Below are 24,702 nucleotides of genomic sequence, written 5' to 3' on the forward strand. Positions count from 1 at the left end.
CGCCCACATGCCTGCCATCACCCGCACGCCCACATGCCTGCCATCACCCGCAGGCCCACATGCCTGCCCTCACCCGCACACCCACATGCCTGCCATCACCCGCACACCTACATGCCTGCCATCACCTGCACACCCACATGCCTGCCATCACCCGCACGCCCTCATGCCTGCCATCACCCGCACTCACACATGCCTGCCATCACCTGCACACCTGCATGCCTGCCATCACCCGCACCCCCACATGCCTGCCATCACCCGCACACCCACATGCCTGCCATCACCCGCACACCCACATGCCTGCCATCACCCGCACACCCACATGCCTGCCATCACCCGCACACAGACATGCCTGCCATCACCCGCACACCCACATGCCTGCCATCACCCGCACACCCACATGCCTGCCATCACCCGCACACCCACATGCCTGCCATCACCCGCACACCCACATGCCTGCCATCACCCGCACACCCACATGCCTGCCATCACCCGCACACCCACATGCCTGCCATCACCCGCACACCCACATGCCTGCCATCACTCGCACACTCACATGCCTGCCATCACCCGCACACCCACATGCCTGCCATCACCCGCACACCGACATGCCTGCCATCACCCGCTCACCCACATGCCTTCCATCACCCGCACACCCACATGCCTGCCATCACCCGCACACCCACATGCCTGCCATCACTCGCACACTCACATGCCTGCCATCACCCGCACACCCACATGCCTGCCATCACCAGCACACCCACATGCCTGCCATCACCCGCACACCCACATGCCTGCCATCACCCGCACACCCACATGCCTGCCATCACCCGCACACCCACATGCCTGCCATCACCCGCACACCCACATGCTTGCCATCAACCGCACACCCACATGCCTGCCATCACCCGCACACCCACATGCCTGCCATCACCCGCACGCCCACATGCCTGCCATCACCCGCACGCCCGAATGCCTGCCATCACCCGCACGCCCACATGCCTGCCATCACCCGCACACCTACATGCCTGCCATCACCCGCACGCCCACATGCCTGCCATCACCCGCACGCCCACATGCCTGCCATCACCCGCAGGCCCACATGCCTGCCATCACCCGCACACCTACATGCCTGCCATCACCCGCACACCCACATGCCTGCCATCACCCGCACACCCACATGCCTGCCATCACCCGCACACCCACATGCCTGCCATCACCCGCACACCTACATGCCTGCCATCACCTGCACACCCACATGCCTGCCATCACCCGCACACCCACATGCCTGCCATCACCCGCACACCTGCATGCCAGCCATCACCCGCACACCCACATGCCTGCCATCACCCGCACACCCACATGCCTGCCATCACCCGCACACCCACATGCCTGCCATCACCCGCACACCCACATGCGTGCCATCACCCGCACACCCACATGCCTGCCATCACCCGCACACCCACATGCCTGCCATCACCCGCACACCCACATGCCTGCCATCACCCGCACACCCACATGCCTGCCATCACCCGCACACCCACATGCCTGCCATCACCCGCACACCCACATGCCTGCCATCACCCGCACACCCACATGCCTGCCATCACCCGCACACCCACATGCCTGCCATCACCCGCACACCCACATGCCTGCCATCACCCGCACACCCACATGCCTGCCATCACCCGCACACCCACATGCCTGCCATCACCCGCACACCCACATGCCTGCCATCACTCGCACATGCCTGCCATCACCCACACACCCACATGCCTGCCATCACCAGCACACCCACATGCCTGCCATCACCCACACACCTACATGCCTACCATCACCCGCACTCCCACATGCCTGCCATCACCCGCACACCCACATGCCTGCCATCTCCCGCACACCCACATGCCTGCCATCACCCGCACACCCACATGCCTGCCATCACCCGCACACCCACATGCCTGCCATCACCCGCACACCCACATGCCTGCCATCACCCGCACACCCACATGCCTGCCATCACCCGCACACCCACATGCCTGCCATCACCCGCACACCCACATGCCTGCCATCACCCGCACACCCACATGCCTGCCATCACCCGCACACCCACATGCCTGCCATCACCCGCACACCTACATGCCTGCCATCACCCGCACACCCACATGCCTGCCATCACCCGCACACCCACATGCCTGGCATCACCCGCACACCCACATGCCTGCCATCACCCGCACACCCACATGCCTGCCATCACCCGCACACCCACATGCCTGCCATCACCCGCACACCCACATGCCTGCCATCACCCGCACACCCACATGCCTGCCATCACCCGCACACCCACATGCCTGCCATCACCCGCACACCCACATGCCTGCCATCACCCGCACACCCACATGCCTGCCATCACCCGCACACCCACATGCCTGCCATCACCCGCACACCCACATGCCTGCCATCACCCGCACACCCACATGCCTGCCATCACACGCACACCCACATGCCTGCCATCACCCGCACACCCACATGCCTGCCATCACCCGCACACCCACATGCCTGCCATCACCCGCACACCCAGATGCCTGCCATCACCCGCACACCCACATGCCTGGCATCACCCGCACACCCACATGCCTGCCATCACCCGCACACCCACATGCCTGCCATCACCCGCACACCCACATGCCTGTTATCACCCGCACACCCACATGCCTGCCATCACCCGTACACCCACATGCCTGCCATCACCCGCACACCCACATGCCTGCCATCACCCGCACACCCACATGCCTGTCATCACCCGCACGCCCACATGCCTGCCATCACCCGCACACCCACATGCCTGCCATCACCCGCACACCCACATGCCTGCCATCACCCGCACACCCACATGCCTGCCATCACCCGCACACCCACATGCCTGCCATCACCCGCATACCCACATGCCTGCCATCCCCCGCACACCTGCATGCCTGCCATCACCCGCACACCCACATGCCTGCCATCACCCGCACACCCACATGCCTGCCATCAACCGCACACCTGCATGCCTGCCATCACCCGCACACCCACATGCCTGCCATCACCCGCACACCCACATGCCTGCCATCACCCGCACACCTGCATGCCTGCGATCACCCGCACACCCACATGCCTGCCATCACCCGCACACCTGCATGCCTGCCATCACCCGCACACCCACATGCCTGCCATCACCCGCACACCCACATGCCTGCCATCAACCGCACACCTGCATGCCTGCCATCACCCACACACCCACATGCCTGCCATCACCCGCACACCCACATGCCTGCCATCACCCGCACACCCACATGCCTGCCATAACACGCACACCCACATGCCTGCCATCACCCGCACACCTGCATGCCTGCCATCACCCGCACACCCACATGCCTGCCATCACCCTCACACCTACATGCCTGCCATCACCCGCACACCCACATGCCTGCCATCACCCGCACACCCACATGCCTGCGATCACCCGCACACCTGCCAGCACCCGCACACCCACATGCCTGCCATCACCCGCACACCCACATGCCTGCCATCACCCGCACACCCACATGCCTGCCATCACCCGCACACCCACATGCCTGCCATCACCCGCACACCCACATGCCTGCCATCACCCGCACACCCACATGCCTGCCATCACCCGCACACCCACATGCCTGCCATCACCCGCACACCCACATGCCTGCCATCACCCGCACACCCACATGCCTGCCATCACCCGCACACCCACATGCCCATCACCCGCACACCCACATGCCTGCCATCACCCGCACACCCACATGCCTGCCATCACCCGCACACCCACATGCCTGCCATCACCCGCACACCCACATGCCTGCCATCACCCGCACACCCACATGCCTGCCATCACCCGCACACCCACATGCCTGCCATCACCCGCACACCCACATGCCTGCCATCACCCGCACACCCACATGCCTGCCATCACCCGCACACCCACATGCCTGCCATCACCCGCACACCCACATGCCTGCCATCACCCGCACACCCACATGCCTGCCATCACCCGCACACCCACATGCCTGCCATCACCCGCACACCCACATGCCTGCCATCACCCGCACACCCACATGCCTGCCATCACCCGCACACCCACATGCCTGCCATCACCCGCACACCCACATGCCTGCCATCACCCGCACACCCACATGCCTGCCATCACCCGCACACCCACATGCCTGCCATCACTCGCACACCACATGCCTGCCATCACCCGCACACCCACATGCCTGCCATCACCCGCACACCACATGCCTGCCATCACCCGCACACCCACATGCCTGCCATCACCCGCACACCCACATGCCTGCCATCACCCGCACACCCACATGCCTGCCATCACCCGCACACCCACATGCCTGCCATCACCCGCACACCCACATGCCTGCCATCACCCGTACACACACATGCCTGCCATCACCCGCACACCCACATGCCTGCCATCACCCGCACACCCACATGCCTGCCATCACCCGCACACCCACATGCCTGCCATCACCCGCACACCCACATGCCTGCCATCACCCGCACACCCACATGCCTGCCATCACCCGCACACCCACATGCCTGCCATCACCCGCACGCCCACATGCCTGCCATCACCCGCACGCCCACATGCCTGCCATCACCCGCACACCCACATGCCTGCCATCACCCGCACACCCACATGCCTGCCATCACCCGCACACCCACATGCCTGCCATCACCCGCACACCCACATGCCTGCCATCACCCGCAGGCCCACATGCCTGCCATCACCCGCACACCCACATGCCTGCCATCACCCGCACACCCACATGCCTGCCATCACCCGCACACCACATGCCTGCCATCACCCGCACACCCACATGCCTGCCATCACCCGCACACCCACATGCCTGCCATCACCCGCACACCCACATGCCTGCCATCACCCGCACACCCACATGCCTGCCATCACCCGCACACCTGCATGCCTGCCATCACCCGCACACCCACATGCCTGCCATCACCCGCACACCCACATGCCTGCCATCACCCGCACACCCACATGCCTGCCATCACCCGCACACCCACATGCCTGCCATCACCCGCACACCCACATGCCTGCCATCACCCGCACACCCACATGCCTGCCATCACCCACCCGCACACCCACATGCCTGCCATCACCCGCACACCCACATGCCTGCCATCACCCGCACACACCTACATGCCTGCCATCACCCGCACACCCACATGCCTGCCATCACCCGCACACCCACATGCCTGCCATCACCCGCACACCCACATGCCTGCCATCACCCGCACACCCACATGCCTGCCATCACCCGCACACCCACATGCCTGCCATCACCCGCACACCCACATGCCTGCCATCACCCGCACCCGCACCCACATGCCTGCCATCACCCGCACACCCACATGCCTGCCATCACCCGCACACCCACATGCCTGCCATCACCCGCACACCCACATGCCTGCCATCACCCGCACACCCACATGCCTGCCATCACCCGCACACCCACATGCCTGCCATCACCCGCACACCCACATGCCTGCCATCACCCGCACACCCACATGCCTGCCATCACCCGCACACCCACATGCCTGCCATCACCCGCACACCCACATGCCTGCCATCACCCGCACACCCACATGCCTGCCATCACCCGCACACCCACATGCCTGCCATCACCCGCACACCCACATGCCTGCCATCACCCGCACACCCACATGCCTGCCATCACCCGCACACCCACATGCCTGCCATCACCCGCACACCCACATGCCTGCCATCACCCGCACACCCACATGCCTGCCATCACCCGCACACCCACATGCCTGCCATCACCCGCACACCCACATGCCTGCCATCACCCGCACACCCACATGCCTGCCATCACCCGCACACCCACATGCCTGCCATCACCCGCACACCCACATGCCTGCCATCACCCGCACACCCACATGCCTGCCATCACCCGCACACCCACATGCCTGCCATCACCCGCACACCCACATGCCTGCCATCACCCGCACACCCACATGCCTGCCATCACCCGCACACCCACATGCCTGCCATCACTCGCACACTCACATGCCTGCCATCACCCGCACACCCACATGCCTGCCATCACCCGCACACCCACATGCCTGCCATCACCCGCACACCCACATGCCTGCCATCACCCGCACACCCACATGCCTGCCATCACATGCTTGCCCGCACACCGACATGCCTGCCATCACCCGCACACCCACATGCCTGCCATCACCCGCACGCCCACATGCCTGCCATCACCCGCACGCCCGAATGCCTGCCATCACCCGCACGCCCACATGCCTGCCATCACCCGCACACCTACATGCCTGCCATCACCCGCACGCCCACATGCCTGCCATCACCCGCACGCCAACATGCCTGCCATCACCCGCAGGCCCACATGCCTGCCATCACCCGCACACCTACATGCCTGCCATCACCCGCACACCCACATGCCTGCCATCACCCGCACACCCACATGCCTGCCATCACCCGCACACCCACATGCCTGCCATCACCCGCACACCCACATGCCTGCCATCACCTGCACACCCACATGCCTGCCATCACCCGCACACCCACATGCCTGCCATCACCCGCACACCTGCATGCCTGCCATCACCCGCACACCCACATGCCTGCCATCACCCGCACACCCACATGCCTGCCATCACCCGCACACCCACATGCCTGCCATCACCCGCACACCCACATGCCTGCCATCACCCGCACACCTGCATGCCTGCCATCACCCGCACACCCACATGCCTGCCATCACCCGCACACCCACATGCCTGCCATCACCCGCACACCCACATGCCTGCCATCACCCGCACACCCACATGCCTGCCATCACCCGCACACCCACATGCCTGCCATCACTCGCACATGCCTGCCATCACCCACACACCCACATGCCTGCCATCACCAGCACACCCACATGCCTGCCATCACCCACACACCTACATGCCTACCATCACCCGCACTCCCACATGCCTGCCATCACCCGCACACCCACATGCCTGCCATCACCCGCACACCCACATGCCTGCCATCACCCGCACACCCACATGCCTGCCATCACCCGCACACCCACATGCCTGCCATCACCCGCACACCCACATGCCTGCCATCACCCGCACACCCACATGCCTGCCATCACCCGCACACCCACATGCCTGCCATCACCCGCACACCCACATGCCTGCCATCACCCGCACACCCACATGCCTGCCATCACCCGCACGCCCACATGCCTGCCATCACCCGCACGCCCACATGCCTGCCATCACCCGCACGCCCACATGCCTGCCATCACCCGCACACCTACATGCCTGCCATCACCCGCACACCCACATGCCTGCCATCACACGCACACCCACATGCCTGGCATCACCCGCACACCCACATGCCTGCCATCACCCGCACACCCACATGCCTGCCATCACCCGCACACCCACATGCCTGCCATCACCCGCACACCCACATGCCTGGCATCACCCGCACACCCACATGCCTGCCATCACCCGCACACCCACATGCCTGCCATCACCCGCACACCCACATGCTTGCCATCACCCGCACACCCACATGCCTGCCATCACCCGCACACCCACATGCCTGGCATCACCCGCACACCCACATGCCTGCCATCACCCGCACACCCACATGCCTGCCATCACCCGCACACCCACATGCCTGCCATCACCCGCACACCCACATGCTTGCCATCACCCGCACACCCACATGCCTGCCATCACCCGCACACCCACATGCCTGCCATCACCCGCACACCCACATGCCTGCCATCACCCGCACACCCACATGCCTGCCATCACCCGCACACCCACATGCCTGCCATCACCCGCACACCCACATGCCTGCCATCACCCGCACACCCACATGCCTGCCATAACACGCACACCCACATGCCTGCCATCACCCGCACACCCACATGCCTGCCATCACCCGCACGCCCACATGCCTGCCATCACCCGCACACCCACATGCCTGCCATCACCCGCACGCCCACATGCCTGCCATCACCCGCACGCCCACATGCCTGCCATCACCCGCACACCTACATGCCTGCCATCACCCGCACGCCCACATGCCTTCCATCACCCGCACGCGCACATGCCTGCCATCACCCGCACACCCACATGCCTGCCATCACCCGCACACCCACATGCCTGCCATCACCCGCACACCCACATGCCTGCCATCACCCGCACACCCACATGCCTGCTATCACCCGCACACCCACATGCCTGCCATCACCCGCACACCCACATGCCTGCCATCACCCGCACACCCACATGCCTGCCATCACCCGCACACCCACATGCCTGCCATCACCCGCACACCCACATGCCTGCCATCACCCGCACACCCACATGCCTGCCATCACCCGCACACCCACATGCCTGTCATCACCCGCACACCCACATGCCTGCCATCACCCGCACACCCACATGCCTGCCATCACCCGCACACCCACATGCCTGCCATCACCCGCACACCCACATGCCTGCCATCACCCGCACACCCACATGCCTGGCATCACCCGCACACCCACATGCCTGGCATCACCCGCACACCCACATGCCTGGCATCACCCGCACACCCACATGCCTGGCATCACCCGCACACCCACATGCCTGCCATCACCCGCACACCCACATGCCTGCCATCACCCGCACACCCACATGCCTGCCATCACCCGCACACCCACATGCCTGCCATCACCCGCACACCCACATGCCTGCTATCACCCGCACTCCCACATGCCTGAAATCACCCGCACACCCACATGCCTGCCATCACCCGCACACCCACATGCCTGCCATCACCCGCACACCCACATGCGTGTCATCACCCGCACGCCCACATGCCTGCCATCACCCGCACGCCCACATGCCTGCCATCACCCGCAGACCCACATGCCTGCCATCACCAGCACACCCACATGCCTGCCATCACCCGCACACCCACATGCCTGCCATCACCCGCACACCCACATGCCTGCCATCACCCGCACACCCACATGCCTGCCATCACCCGCACACCCACATGCCTGCCATCACCCCCACACCCACATGCCTGCCATCACCCGCACGCCCACATGCCTGCCATCACCCGCACGCCCACATGCCTGCCATCACCCGCACGCCCACATGCATGCCATCACCCGCACACCCACATGCCTGCCATCACCCGCACACCCACATGCCTGCCATCACTCGCACACCCACATGCCTGCCATCACCCGCACACCCACATGCCTGCCATCACCCGCACACCCACATGCCTGCCATCACCCGCACACCCACATGCCTGCCATCACCCGCACGCCCACATGCATGCCATCACCCGCACACCCACATGCCTGCCATCACCCGCACACCCACATGCCTGCCATCACCCGCACACCCACATGCCTGCCATCACTCGCACACCCACATGCCTGCCATCACCCGCACGCCCACATGCCTGCCATCACCCGCACGCCCACATGCATGCCATCACCCGCACACCCACATGCCTGCCATCACCCGCACACCCACATGCCTGCCATCACCCGCACACCCACATGCCTGCCATCACTCGCACACCCACATGCCTGCCATCACCCGCACACCCACATGCCTGCCATCACCCGCACACCCACATGCCTGCCATCACCAGCACACCCACATGCCTGCCATCACCCGCACACCCACATGCCTGCCATCACCCGCACACCCACATGCCTGCCATCACCCGCACACCCACATGCCTGCCATCACCCGCACACCCACATGCCTGCTATCACCCGCACTCCCACATGCCTGAAATCACCCGCACACCCACATGCCTGCCATCACCCGCACACCCACATGCCTGCCATCACCCGCACACCCACATGCGTGTCATCACCCGCACGCCCACATGCCTGCCATCACCCGCACGCCCACATGCCTGCCATCACCCGCAGACCCACATGCCTGCCATCACCAGCACACCCACATGCCTGCCATCACCCGCACACCCACATGCCTGCCATCACCCGCACACCCACATGCCTGCCATCACCCGCACACCCACATGCCTGCCATCACCCGCACACCCACATGCCTGCCATCACCCGCACACGCACATGCCTGATATCACCCCCACACCCACATGCCTGCCATCACCCGCACGCCCACATGCCTGCCATCACCCGCACGCCCACATGCCTGCCATCACCCGCACGCCCACATGCATGCCATCACCCGCACACCCACATGCCTGCCATCACCCGCACACCCACATGCCTGCCATCACCCGCACACCCACATGCCTGCCATCACTCGCACACCCACATGCCTGCCATCACCCGCACACCCACATGCCTGCCATCACCCGCACACCCACATGCCTGCCATCACCCGCACACCCACATGCCTGCCATCACCCGCACACCCACATGCCTGCCATCACCCGCACACCCACATGCCTGGCATCACCCGCACACCCACATGCCTGCCATCACCCGCACACCCACATGCCTGCCATCACCCGCACGCCCACATGCCTGCCATCACCTGCACGCCCACATGCCTGCCATCACCCGCACGCCCACATGCCTACCATCACCCGCACGCTCACATGCCTGCCATCACCCGCACGCCCACATGCCTGCCGTCACCCGCACACCCACATGCCTGCCATCACCCGCACACCCACATGCCTGCCATCACCCGCACACCCACATGCCTGCCATCACCCGCACACCCACATGCCTGCCATCACCCGCACACCCACATGCCTGCCATCACCCGCACACCTGCATGCCTGCCATCACCCGCACACCCACATGCCTGCCATCACCCGCACGCCCACATGCCTGCCATCACCCGCACGCGCACATGCCTGCCATCACCCGCACACCCACATGCCTGCCATCACCCGCACACCCACATGCCTGCCATCACCCGCACACCTGCATGCCTGCCATCACCCGCACACCCACATGCCTGCCATCACCCGCACACCCACATGCCTGCCATCACCAGCACGCCCACATGCCTGCCATCACCCGCACACCCACATGCCTGCCATCTCCCGCACACCCACATGCCTGGCATCACCCGCACGACCACATGCCTGCTATCACCCGCACACCCACATGCCTGCCATCACCCGCACACCCACATGCCTGCCATCACCCGCAGACCTACATGCCTGCCATCACCCGCACACCTACATGCCTGCCATCACCTGCACACCCACATGCCTGCCATCACCCGCACACCTACATGCCTGCCATCACCCGCACACCTACATGCCTGCCATCACCCGCACACCTACATTCCTGCCATCACCCGCACACCTACATGCCTGCCATCACCCGCAGACCTACATGCCTGCCATCACCCGCACACCTACATGCCTGCCATCACCCGCACACCCACATGCCTGCCATCCCCCGCAGACCTACATGCCTGCCATCACCCGCACACCTACATGCCTGCCATCACTCGCACACCCACATGCCTGCCATCACCCGCACACCTACATGCCTGCCATCACCCGCACACGTACATGCCTGCCATCACAAACACTATTAACTGGAGGACTGTTTATCTTGGAAGTTTCCACCTCTGCTCGGGTAATAATTGTTATATCTGCTGATATATGACAGAAGAGTCTGGGACCACGGTTGTCGACACAGTGTTTACTAATATTCTGGCGCCTTTGCTTGTAATTGGGTTCAATTAATGTACACTTATTATTTCTCGCCCCAGTAAGTTGTGCTATGGCTGACAGGTTGAAGAACCTCCGTACTCCTCTCATGTCACAGATATGTAGGCCCTGTGTATTGTGTTTTTACGTGTATCAGGTAATATATATCTCTTTATTCCAGGTGAGTGCGTCCACACTTGTCGGACACCAGGAATGAAGGTAGCCATATTGGTGAGTAATTTATTTCTTGTTGGTTTCTTCTGGTGTTAAGTGAGGATGGCACCGTTACTGCTGGTGGTGAGGATGGTACGGTTACTGCTAGTGGGGAGGGTGGCATCATCATTGCTAGTAGTGAGGATGGCACCATCACTGCTAGTTGTGAGGTTGGCACGGTTACTGCTAGTGATGAGGGTGGTACCATCACTGCTAGTTGTGAGGTTGGCACGGTTACTGCTAGTGGTGAGGGTGGCACCGTCACTGCTAGTGGTGAGGATGGCACCATCACTGCTAGTGGTGAGGGTGGCACCATCACTGCTAGTTGTGAGGGTGGCGCGCTTACTGCTAGTGGGGAAGGTGGCACCATCACTGCTAGTGGTGAGGGTGGCACCATCACTGCTAGTGGTGAGGGTGGCACCATCACTGCTAGTGGTGAGGATGGCACCATCACTGCTAGTTTTGAGGGTGCCGCCATCACTGCTAGTGGTGAGGGTGGCACCATCACTGCTAGTTGTTTGGGTGGCACATCTCTGCTAGTGGTGAGGGTGGCACCATCACTGCTAGTGGTACCATCACTGCTAGTGGTACCATCACTGCTAGTGGTACCATCACTGCTAGTGGTACCATCATTGCTGGTTACTATGACCATGGGGTTGCACTACTACCATGATACTGCTGGACGGTAGTAATGCTCTCACATATTTGTCGCAGAGACTGAGGTGGTGCTGTCGCAGAGACTGAGGTGGTGCTGTCGCAGAGACTGAGGTGGTGCTGTCGCAGAGACTGAGGTGGTGCTGTCGCAGAGACTGAGGTGGTGCTGTCGCAGAGACTGTGGTGCTGTCGCAGAGACTGAGGTGGTGCTGTCGCAGAGACTAAGGTGGTGCTGCTGCTGAGAATATTTTCTGACGTAGGAAGATAAATGTTAAATATTGAATGGTTCAATTGAGTGAAAACAACTAAAGTACTGCTGTTAATTGTTGTGTTTCACGATGTGTGACGAAGGAGCGTTATGTTCCTGTCAAGTTGTGGCTAATTTATAGACACATTTTAATTAGGTGTGTCTGTAATACTTTATTCCCAAAATGGTGCAATAACAGTGCTTTCATGTCTTATTTAAATAACATTATTGAAATAGCATCCTAACGAAATAGCATTTTTTTGGTGCCGTTGAATTTACAAGGTAAGAGCTGTTTCTCTACGTCAGCTTATTTCACAGCGCAGCTCTAGAGTACAGTTGACTGACACCAGGGTACCCATTAAGTGCTAGGTATACCTGGAGAGGGTTTCGGGGGTCAACGCCAACGCGGCTCGGTCTGACACCAGGCTGGGTAGTGGATCAGGGTCTGATCAACCAGGCTGTTACTGCTGGCCGCACGCAAGCTGACGTACGAACCACAGCCCGGTTGGTCAGGTACTGACTTTAGGTGCCTGTCCAGTGCTTTCTTGAAGACAGCCAGGGGTCTGTTGGTAATCCCCCTTATGTATGCTGGGAGGCATACATGAGGGAGTTGTCTATTAATGACTCTTATGGAGTTATCTCTTAATGTACTCATGGCGCCCCTGCTTTTCATTGGGGGAATGTTGCATCTCCTGCCGAGTCTTTTGCTTTCATGGGAGTGATTTTTGTGTGCAAGATTGGTACCAATCCCTCTAGGATATTCTAAGTGTATATTATCATGTATCTCTCTCGACTGCGTTCCAGGGAAAATAAATCAAGGGACTTCAACCATTTCTAGTAATTTAGGTACCTTATCGTACTTATGTGTGCCGTGAAAGTTCTTTGTACACTCTCCAGGTGAGCAATTTCGCCTGCCTTGAAAGGGGCAGTTAGTGTACAACAGTATTCCAGCCTAGAGAGAACAAGCGATTTGAAGAGAATTATCATGGGCTTGGTGTCCCTAGTTTAGAAGGTTCTCATTATCCATCCTATCATTTTCCTAGCAGATGAGGTAGATACATTGTTGTGATCTTTGAAGGCGAGATCCTCTGACATTATCACTCCCAGGTACTTCACATTACCTTTACGCTCTATTGTATGGTTAGAATTTGTGGTATACCCTAATGCAGTTTTAATTTCCTCAAGTTTTCCATATCTGAGTAGTTGAAATTTCTCTTCACTGAACTTCATATTGTTTTGAGTGGCCCATTTGAAGATGTGTTTGATGTCCGCTTGGAGTGTTGTGGTGTCTTCGATGGAAGTCACTGTCATGGCAATTCGGGTGTAATCCACAAAGGAAGACACGGAGCTATGGCTTACATCTCTGTCTGTGTTAGATATAAGGATGAGGAATAGGATGGGAGCGAGTACTGTGCCTTGTGGAACAGAGCTTTTCACCGTAGCTGCCTTGGACTTTACTCTGTTTACATTTACTCTTTGTGTTCTATTTGTCAGGAAGCTATAGATCCATCTACCAAATTTTCCTGTTATTCCTTTATCACGCATTTTGCTCGCTATTACACCGTGGTCACACTTGTCGAAGGCTTTTGCAAAGTCTGTGTATACTATATTTGCATTTTGTTTATCTACAGCATCCAGGACCTTGTCATAGTGGTCCAATAGATGGGACAGGCAGGAGCGACCTGCTCTAAACCCGTGTTGTCCTGGGTTGTGTAATTGATGGGCATCTAGGTGGTTGGCGATCTTGCTTCTTAGGACCCTTTCAAAGATTTTTATGATATGAAATGTTAGTGCTATTGGTCTGTAGTTCTTTGCAGTTGCTTTACTGCCACTTTTGTAGAGTAGGGCTATGTCTGTTGTTTTTAGTGATTGTGGGATGACCCCTGTGTCCATGCTCCCTCGCCATAGAATGCTGAAGGCACGTGACAGGGGTTTCTTGCAATTCTTGATGAACACGGAGTTCCACGAGTCTGGTCCTGAGGCAGAGTGCATGGGCATGTCGTTTATTGCCTTTTCAAAGTTTTGTGGTGTTAAGATAATATCAGAGATTTTTGAGATGTCCAGATTTTGGACATAAAGAATTCATTTGGATTGTCGACCCTTAGTTTGGGAACGGCTTGCTGAACACTGAGTCATATTGGAACTTAAATATCTCACTCATTTCTTGGCTATCATCTGTGTATGTCCCATCCTACCTAAGCAGGGGCCCAATACTGAATGTTGTTTTTCCCTTAGATTTGGCATAAGAGACGAAGTATTTTCCTTTTTCAGTTTCATTTATGGCTTTTAGTTCTTCCTGCGATTCTTGCCTCCTGTAAGATTCCTTGAGCTTAAGTTCGATATTTGCTATTTCATTGACCAGTGCCTCCCTTCGTATTTCAGATATATTGGCTCCTCTCAGCAGCTCTTATTCTTCACCTTTGTCTCTATAGGGAGCGTCTCTATTTTACATCTTCTCTCTTTCTTAATGGAATGTGCCTTGAACAGATCTCAAGAACCACAGAGTTTATTTTTTCTAGGCAAAGGTTCAGTTCCGTGTTTAGGATATCTTTCCAGCTTGTTTCTTTTAAGACATGGTTGACTTGTTTCCATTGTATGTTTTTGTTATTGAAGTTGAATTTTTTGAAGACACCCTCATGACTGATCACATTTTGCTGGTCAGGAGCCCTGTGGATACATGTCTGTACCTCTATTATGTTGTGATCTGAGTGTATTGTCTTTGATACGGTTATATTGCATATCAGATCGTCGTTGTTAGTGAAGATGAGGCCCAGCGTATTTTCTAGTCTTGTAGGCTTTAATATTTGCTGGTTTAAGGTGAATTTGGTGCAGAGATTTAATAGCTCGTGTGTGTGTGTGTGTGTGTGTGTGTGTGTGTGTGTGTGTGTGTGAACTTTCATCTGAGCTGGCTCCTGGGGTGATCTCTGCTAAAATATTATTTGCTACACTCCTCCAGTTTAGGTGTCTCAAGTTAAAATCTCCCAGTAGCAAGATGTCTGGAGCAGGAGTTGGGAGATTTTCCAGACAGTGATCAGTTTTCAAAAGCTGTTTCTGGAATTGCTGGGAAGTTGCATCCGGAGGCTTGTATACAACCACAATGACAAGGTTTGGTTTTCAGTCTTTACCGCCAAAACTTCAACTACATCATTTGAGGTGTTTAGTAGTTCTGAGCAAATGAGCGACTCTGTGACGTACAAGCCAACACCCCCTTGTTGCCTGTTTAGTCTGTTGCATTGGAATAGGTTATAACCTTGGATCCATATTTCGTTGTCAAAATGATCCTTTATGTGGGTCTCTGTGAAAGCTGCAAACATTGCATTTGACTCCATCATCAGGCCCTTGATGGAAGGAATTTTGTTGTTTGTTGATGGCTTTAGACTCTGTATGTTTTCAAAGACAAATGTCGGTATATTGATTGAATTTAGGGGGATTTTATTTGCTGGCTTTAATATCCGTTGTTTTAGAGTGGAGGCCAATAACTGTGCCTCTGCTCCAAAAGTGTTTTCAGTTTGTGTAAGATTTCTGTCATTTCTTGTCAGTCTTTTTTCCTTCCTGGTACTAAAAAGCCTCTTTCTCTTTCTTTTGTTTCCCATATTCTGGCTGGTCTGTGTCTTCTTGTTCCCTTTAGATGATGTGGCTGGCAGTATAGGTTGTAGCATTTTCTTTCATGGAGTGATGAGTGACACATTTCAGGGTGAAATAAGTTACAGGAAAAGTTACACCCTCCTGTTGTCATGTGGGTGCGGCATTTTTTGGAATGGTCAAAGGTGCATGTCCAACCTGTTTTACCAGATATACCATGCCTACAGATACCCAAGGCATAGAATTTGCATAGATTGGAATTTTGTTTGCTAGGATTTTGGGGAGGGGACTTCATTTGCTGCTGGTGCATTTTTTCTGTTTCCCCTCTACCTACCGCCCCTGTATGGACATCAGTTCTTCCACCAGTTTGTTGGTAATGTGTCAACACCAAATCCTGAGGCTTCATCCCTTTTTGTTCCATCTCCATCGGTATCGCTATTTTGTACCTCTGTAAATTGAATAGCGTTGTCTTTACCTGTTTCATCACCAGGGCCACTATCTCCATTTGGTGCACTGTCCTCCAGGACAACACTAGCACCCTCTGGAAGACTGTCTCCCAAGACAGCCCTGTCCAACCCAACCATTTTATTTTCCCAGCTGTCATACCAGGCCGAAATATCTTTCAAAAAGATATTTTATTGGTGGTCTTGTCGTTTAATATAGATGTAATTTCCTCATACAGGTGTATCTCGTTTGGGCAGACCCAAAAACATTTCTCTGATTTCATATCAAATGTGGTTGCTGGTTTAAAGTTCCTGCACGACCCATGGGACTAATTACCACAGAGATTGCATGCAATCCAGGCATAACTTCGTCTGATACCCTTTCTGCAGACTACACAGATTTTCATGGTGGTGGTCATTTACAACACTTTACAACTCTCATAACTAGCTAGTCTATAACTATTAAAAGTATTTAGTTGCTTTTAACAGTTCTTCTGGGTAGGCTGACTAGGATAGGCTTATTATATAAAATATTTTATATATATAATATTGTACCCACGAATGAATGGTATTGATCAAAAACAACACTGTGACTAGCCAAGAAGACGAACCCATGCTGCTTTGGCCTGCCTCATGGTGAGCGAAAGACACATGACGCTCTAGTTCACAGGACCACACTATATATATATATATATATATATATATATATATATATATATATATATATATATATATATATATATATATATATATATATATATATATATATAAAAGTGAATATAGGAAAGAGTAAGGTTATGAGGATAACTTAAAGATTAGGTGCTGAAAGATTGGGTATTAGATTGGAAGGAGAGAGTATGGAAGAGGTGAATGTATTTAGATATTTAGGAGTGGACGTGTCAGCAGATGGGTCTATGAAGGATGAGGTGAATCATAGAACTGATGAGGGGAAAAGGGTGAGTGGTGCACTTAGGAGTCTGTGGAGACAAAGAACTTTGTCCGTGGAAGCAAAGAGGGGAATGTATGAGAGCAAGGAACTTGCAATCCCATTCATTGATAACTGGGACCCATTCTTTGGCAAACATGATATGTATGCAAGGGATGGGGTTCATCTCTCGGGGGATGGAGTGGTTGCATTAGCCAATTCGATTGAGAGGGTAATTGATGACTTGTCTAGGAATTTAAACTGATAGATTATAGAGGTATGGGTGTTTGTGGGAAACAATCAGGCTGCAGCATTAGGGTTAAAAACAGCAGTTATTACCGGAATACCTCAGGGATATGTTTAAAAGACAATATTCAAAATAAAGTTGCTAGTAATGGCAAATCAATTGATCAACAAACAGAGAGAGATAGTAGAGGGCAACGAGTGACTAGCTCCCTTAAGGTTTACTGTACAAATAGTAGGAGTCTAAGAAATAAGATAGATGAGCTAAGATTACTTGCAAGTGTAGGTAATATAAATATTATTGGTATAACAGAGACCTGGTTCAACCTGAAAGATAGAGAAATGCCTTCTGAATGCAACATACAGGGTTATAAACTATTCCACACTGATAGGGTCAACAGGAAGGGTGGTGGAGTGGCGATGTATGTCAGAGAAAATTTAAATTGTTGTCTTAGACATGATATAAGATTAGAAACATAGAACACAGAATCTGTTTGGCTACAGTTTCTCGAGGGTCGTGACAAATTAATTTTGGGTGTGATTTATAGGCCCCCAAACCTTGATAGGGAGTGCAGTAAGCTGTTATGGGACGAAATTCATAAGGCATTTAGATATGAAAATGTTGTGATAATGGGAGATTTTAACTTTAGACAAATTGATTGGAACAATATGACAGGAAATCTTGAGTCTAGTGACTTTCTTGTTACGGTTCAGGATTGCTTTTTAGAACAGGTTGTGACAGAACCAACTAGAGGAAACAATCTGCTTGACTTGGTTCTTGCCAACGAAGGGTCACTAATTAATAATCTTGAGGTTAATGATGAGCTTGTGGAAATTGATCACAAATCACTTAATTTTAATATATCATGGAATTACCCAGATAACTGCAGTCAAATCTCTGTCCCAGATTTTTGCTTGGCCGACGTCATGGGACTGAAATATTACCTGGGTGGGCTAAATTTCGATGTCCTGACTATGGGTCAGGTAGGTGATCTTGGTTGCCAATATGACGTTTTTCAGAGCATAGTTCTAGCTGCCCAGACAACTTTTGTTCCAAGTAGGGAAATTAGATCTAACAAAAATAATCCCAAATGGATGAACAATAGATTAAAACATCTCATTGGTCAAAAGAGAGGCATATATAGGCGTATCAAAAGGGGATGGGCAGTTAAGAAATCAATATATTCAATTAAAGAAAGAAATAAAGAAAGGAATAAGAATAGCAAAAAGGGATTATGAGGCTAAGGTTGCAAGGGATTCAAAGACTAACCCAAAAGGGTTCTTTCAGGTATACAGGAGTAAGATTAGGGACAAGATAGGCCCACTTAAGAGTAACTGGTCAGATCACTGACAGTGATAAGGATATGTTTGAAATTCTCAGTACCTACTTCCTCTCACTTTTCACCCAGGAAAATACTACCGATATTCCTGAAATAATAGATTATGTAGAACAGGACGATAATAAACTATGCACGATTGCGGTAACTAGTGACATGGTCCTCAGACAAATAGAGAAACTAAAACCTAACAAATCCCCAGGCCCTGATGAACTGTTTACAAGGGTGTTAAAGGAATGTAAAGAGGAACTTAGCATACCCTTGGCTAATCTTTTTAACATATCACTACAAACTGGCATAGTGCCTGATAAGTGGAAAATGGCAAATGTAATACCTATTTACAAGGCAGGTGACAGGTCCTTGGCTTCGAACTATAGACCAATAAGTCTTACCTCCATAGTGGGAAAATTTATGGAATCAATAATTGCGGAAGCAATTCGTAGCCATCTTGATAGGCACAGATTGATTAATGAATCTCAACATGGTTTTACAAAGGGGCGTTCCTGTCTTACGAATTTACTAACTTTTTTCACTAAGATGTTTGAGGAGGTAGATCATGGTAATGAATATGATATTGTGTATATGGACTTCAGTAGGGCTTTTGATAGAGTTCCACACCAGAGGCTATTGAGGAAACTTAAGGCACACGGAATAGGAGAAAATTTTTCCTGGGTAGAGACATGGCTGACAAATAGGCAGCAGAGAGTTTGCATAAATGGGAAGAAATCAGAATGGGGGCACGTCACAAGCGGTGTTCCTCAGGGGTCAGTGTTGGGCCCGTTGTTGTTCACAATTTACATAAAGGACATAGATGAGGGAATAAATAGCGACATAAGCAAATTTTCTGATGACACCAAAATAGGCCGTCCAATTCATTTTAATGAGGACACTAGAGCACTCCAGGATGATTTGAGTAGACTGATGCAATGGTCGGAGAAGTGGCAGATGCAGTTTAATATAGACAAATGCAAAGTTCTAAATGTTGGGCAGGAAAATAACCATGCCACATATAAACTAAATAATGTAGATCTTAATACTACTGATTGCGAAAGAATTTTTTGCTTCATATGTAGAAGTATAAATAATAGAAATCCTCAGGCTGTTCTTCAACTCTATATATCCTTGGTTAGGCCTCATTTAGACTATGCTGCTCAGTTCTGGTCACCGTATTACAGAATGGATATAAATGCGCTGGAAAACGTACAGAGAAGGATGACAAAGATGATCCCATGTATCAGAAATCTTTCCTGTGAGGATAGACTAAGGGCCCTGATTCTGCACACTCTTGAAAGGCGTAGAATTAGGGAGGACATGATCGAGGTGTATAAATGGAAAACAGGAATAAATAAAGGGGATGTAAATAGCGTGCTGAAAATTTCCAGCCAAGACAGGACTCGCAGCAATGGTTTTAAGTTGGAAAAATTCAGATTCGGGAAGGATATAGGAAAGTACTGGTTTGGTAATAGAGTTGTGGATGAGTGGAACACTCTCAAGTACAGTTATAGAGGCCAGAACGTTGTGTAGCTTTAAAAATAGGTTGGATAAATACATGAGTGGATGTGGGTGGGTGTGAGTTGGACCTGATAGCTTGTGCTACCAGGTCGGTTGCCGTGTTCCTCCCTTAAGTCAATGTGACCTGACCTGACTAGGTTGGGTGCATTGGCTTAAGCCGGTAGGAGACTTGGACCTGCCTCGCATGGGCCAGTAGGCCTGCTGCAGTGTTCCTTAGTTCTTATGTTCTAATATGTCAGTTAGACACTAGGCCTGTTGTTTATGCATGCATGTGTATGTGTTAGTTACCATTTTGTTACCATGTTGTTATAGGTACATGCCGATTAGACACTAGGCCTGTTATATATGCGTGTGTGTATGTGTCTATGTGTGTATGTGTGTGTGTGTGTGTGTGTGTGTGTGTGTGTGTGTGTGTTTAAACATTCTCTCTGTCCACAGAAGGATTCATAAGAACAAAAGAACATAATAAAGAAGGAACACTGCAGCAGGCCAACTGGCCCATGTGAGGCAGGTCCAAGTCTCCTACCGGCTTTATCCAATGACCCAACCTAGTCAGGTCGGGTCACATCCACTTAAGGAAGGAGCACGGCATCAGACCTATTAGCACAAGCTAATCGGGTCCAACTCACACCCACCAACACTCATGTATTTGGTATAAACCTTGGTAATAAATACCGACAAGTTGGTTTAGAAAGACACGTAAGCAAATACTATGACATATTTATTAGAAAACGTTTCGGTCCTGGGACCTTGATCACTTCTAACCTACAGAGGTATGTATGTATGTATAATGTTCGCCAAGACCGTAGTCCTGGCACGGGTCTCAATCTTGCGATGACCCGTCTCTGGCTCCCGAGGGAGAAAGGTTTCTACAATGATGCGACATATGCTGTTCAAGCACTCTTCTGGTCAGTTCAACTGGTGCATCTCATAAGCGACAACACCGTATGTACTCCTAACTATGGACACTAGCGAGGAGGAGGATATGTCGTTATCACAGGCAACAGCTTGTCTGGTTCGTTGACTCCATGGTACACTAGTGTGGCCGCAGTCATCTCTGGTTCCTCTTCGGAAGGGAATATCACTCCTAGTTGCCTGCGGAGTGTCTCAGTAACTTCGCACTCCAGAAGATAGTGTGTTAGGGGCCGCTGGACAACGTGCTGACAGTACTGGCACATCTCCTCCTCAGCCTTGTCTACCATCATCTTGGCTGTGGGAAAGCCCAAACGAAGCCGATGGATGGCGGTACACTGCGCTCTGGACCAGCTTCTATCATATGGAGGGGGTTCTCCCTGAGTCGCTGCTCGGTACCACTGTTGAGATGGGGTATCACCTAAGACCTCCCCCATAAGTTTCATGGCTCTGGCAGCCACCAGTTTGGTCTGTCGTAGGCTGATTGGGACAGTAATCCCAACATGTGGATAGTCTGTTGCTGCCTTGGCTGCATCATCTGCCGCCTCATTTCCCCGGATGCCAGCATGGCTGGGGATCCAGTTCAATGTCGATCTGTTACCCTGAACTTCTAAGGCTGTCATTATGCTCAGGATCGATGTGATGAGGTGAACATTGTCCTGTGGTTGAGGATGGGAGAGGGCATTGATTGCAGACGTGGAATCAACATGTATGACAGGTCGGAGTCGATGTCGTAGGGCATGTGACAATGCCTGCTGAATCGCCACCAGCTCAGCTTGAAGGATCGTGCAGTGGTCAGGGAGTCGCCAGCCTTGTGTGTGACCATTGTGGTACAGTCCAGCTGCTGCTCTCTTCCTGTCAGGGTCGACAGAACCATCTGTGAAATACACTGCACATGTGCCTCCCTCTGCCAGTGCCATGCTTGTCTCAGCATGATTGCTGAGAGTGTCTTGACTGCAGAGACGCTTAGAGATGGGTAGCTGCATGATGCAAACATCGGCTGGATCTGGGCGCCAGGGAGGTGGTGGATGGTACCCAGCAACAGGAAGGTCACAACTCTTCTCAAGGAGTAGTTGTATAGGCAGCAGCTTCCGCCCAGCAGCACAAAACGAACGAATCCAGGAGTAGTCCGTGAAGAGTGTGGGATCTTGTGCCATGGTTGTCAATATCCGTCTCCTTAGTGGGGTACCTTGCTGCCTGTGCAGAATCGTGGCCACTTTGCAGGCGTTTATGTATCTTACTCTGTCAGCCAAGGAAGGAAGCCGGGCCTCAGATCTGAGACATACTGTGTTGGTCCAGATGGGGGCCCCAAGCATAGTTCTTATCGCCTGATTTTGTACGACCTCCACTCTTTGCCTGCTCTGCGGGAAGAGATGAGCTAACGCCGGTGCACCGTAGTCAATGAGCGAGCGTATAGCTTGTATATAGTACAAGCGAAGTACATCTTTGCTTGCCCCTGCACGGTGCCTCGTCATGGCTCTCATGGCGTTGAGTCTGAGTAGAGCACGTGACCTGACATACTCGGCCTGTTTCTGAAAGGTCAGCTTTTTATCAATGTAGATTCCCAAGTACAGGTAGGAGCCTGTCCACTCAAGTTCTATATCCTGAATACGTAATCTATTCACAGGATCTGGTCCCTTGAACATCATTGCAAGAGATTTCTCGGCCGAGATCTTGAGGCCTAGTTCCTTGCAAGACTGCGTAATTAGGTCCAAAGCTCTCTGAGCCTGTCGTTCTAAATTGCCTTTCCCATTCACTACGAGTGCAAGATCATCAGCATAGCTGATGAAAGGGAAGGCTCACAAGTTCCTGCATAAGGATGTTAAACAGGGTAGGACTGAGCACACCTCCTTGTGGCGTACCGTTTTCCAGGGATTTAAAGGAAGAGTAGTGTCCCTGAAAGCTGACACAGGCCTGCCTGCCCCTAAGGTAGGACTCTATCCAGGCCAGGAGGCGTCCTTTGATTCCCTTCCGAGCTAGTATTGCCAGAATTGCTGTGGGGCTGGCTAGCTCAAATGCCTTTTCAAGGTCGAGGTAGACGACAATACTAGGTTTTTTGTTACTGTCAGCAATCTGGCTTAGTAGAGTGGTTATGCACTCTGCTGTACCCACTCCTTTGGTGAAGCCAAATATGTGATGATGAGAGGGTCCAAGTTTCCATAGGAGGCGGTTTAACACCATCCTCTCAGCAGTCTTGGCTAAGCAGCTGGTCAGCGATATGGGTCTCATACTGCCTGGGTCCTTGGGCTTTGGAATTGGTACGATGGTAGCTTTCTTCCAAGCTGCTGGGAGTGTCCTGGCCCTCCACGACTTGTTAATGACGTCTAGTATGGCCTTCCATCCACTCTGCCCAGCCCGTGCAATCATGGAGTATGTAACACCATCGATGCCCGGGGCAGTGTCACCTGTGTTCTTAATGGCACGTTGGAGTTCCAAGTCCGTGAGGTCTTCATCAGTCACATCTTCCGACTCACATGCAGCTTGTATCGTTAGCTGGCGCTGTGGCAGAAGATCCGTCTGTATATTCCGGATGTCCTGTGGGAGCTGAGTGGATGCTCCCCTGGAAGTGAAAAGCTCCACTAGTTTCTCAGCTTCCTGGGATGGGTTCGGGTGTGCTGGTGGCCTCGGCTTGCTCTTGCCATTTGCTATGTTGAGCTTGCCCCATATCTCAGATAAGGTGGTGTGATGCCCGAATGTTGAGCACCACTCCAGCCATTTCTCAGTTTTTACTCTGAGAGAGACTCTGCGGGCATGCTGCACAATGGCTCTCAGAGTATTCCTGTTCTCTGCCGTAGGGTTACGCCTGTATAGCTTCCTAAAAGAGTTGATGCGGTGGTTCTGCTCCC

This window comes from Cherax quadricarinatus, chromosome 12, assembly GCF_038502225.1.
Source record: "Cherax quadricarinatus isolate ZL_2023a chromosome 12, ASM3850222v1, whole genome shotgun sequence".
Classification (NCBI taxonomy): domain Eukaryota; kingdom Metazoa; phylum Arthropoda; class Malacostraca; order Decapoda; family Parastacidae; genus Cherax; species Cherax quadricarinatus.